We start from the raw sequence: 1414 nt of genomic DNA, 5'->3' as shown, positions 1-1414 counted from the left end.
CAAAAGCGGCAACATTTTTTAAAAATTGGCAAATGATTAACCAGAATCCCAAAAGAATGCTCAGAGACTAAGTCCCAAAGGGGAAATGGTTAACCAGAAGCTGGGTGAAATGGTTAACCAAAAGTTGCAAAAATGATTAAAAGGGGTGAAATGATCAACCAGAAGTCGAAAATAATGTGCGGCGATGAAGTCCTAAGGGGCAAAAGTCACCCAGAAGGCAGGGAAATGATCAAACGAAAGCAGCCAAAAAATTATTAAAAGAGGGGAACTGATGAACCAAAAGATGAGAAACGGCCCGCAGAGACTAAGTCCAAAACGGGAACTGGTGAACCGGAAATGATTAACCAAAAACTAAGTCCGAAGAGGGAACTGGTAAACCAGAACTGAGTAACCCGATTTTTAAAATTAATTATAAATGGGGAAACGATTGAGCAAAAGGCGGAAATTAAGTCACAGGGACCATGTCCGAAAGGGCAAGAGGTTACCCCGTAGGGGGCATTCGTCAACTCAATCTGAAAAATTTGGAGGCAAATCTGACCAAAATGCGGAAATCGGACCACACCGCGAGGGGCGCCATTCGACGGGGCAGGGTTAGACGCGTCGAACGGTACCTGAAGGTCCCGGCTGCGACACGTGAGTCCGGAGATATGGCCAGTCAAAGTCTGATGGGAGGTACCGAAGCCGAAAAATCGAAACGCGTTTGCGGCGATTCGGTGTCAGAGAGTCGGTCACGAATTCAAATTCGTCCCGCTGATTCGCCAATTGCCAGCCGGTTCCGGGGGGATTGGCGGGGTACCTGCAGGATAGTAAGAGGTGGCATGTCGAGACTTAGCCTGTTTACCAGACTTGTGTCTAGCGCCTCCAGGTCTGCAGAGACCGACCCGGGCTGCCGCCCAACCGACTTTTAAGCCTTTTGGGAGTGGGAATTTTTCCCATTTTTCCCCATTTTTCGGGTTTTTTGGTCGGGCTTGAAAACGGCGGCCCCGAGGCCTCCCGGGGCTGGCGGGCTTCGGCTCCCTTGCGAGAGGGTCCGAATTCCACCCGTTTAAGCCCAGAAAGGAGTTCGGAAGTCAGTCGGTCGAGGGAACCCCTTCGGAAGTCCGACGGGGATGGATTCGGCCGGCGTTTCGGATCTCCGGTCAGAGGATTCCCCCCCTGGGCGGGGGGGTGCGAGTAGCTGCCGGCAAACGGTCCCTTGCACTTGTGGCACAAAAAGTCCGAGCACAGGTTAATGAGTTGGCCGCGGAAGCCCCTATGCCGAAATGAGAAAGCCCCCTTTGCGGGGATTTAGTGACGCATCTGCGGCCGGAGGTGGGAGGCCGTCCTGCCGAATTGACACTTGTCATTCGGGCACCTAGGGATTGGTCGGGTACCCGGAGATTTTCGAGAACACGATTTTCAGAGCTTTCTCTGA

The sequence above is a fragment of the Heptranchias perlo genome, unplaced genomic scaffold (assembly GCF_035084215.1).
Source record: "Heptranchias perlo isolate sHepPer1 unplaced genomic scaffold, sHepPer1.hap1 HAP1_SCAFFOLD_1321, whole genome shotgun sequence".
Lineage (NCBI taxonomy): Eukaryota > Metazoa > Chordata > Chondrichthyes > Hexanchiformes > Hexanchidae > Heptranchias > Heptranchias perlo.
The sequence above is the reverse complement of the archived record's forward strand: the minus strand, read 5'-3'. Positions refer to the sequence as shown.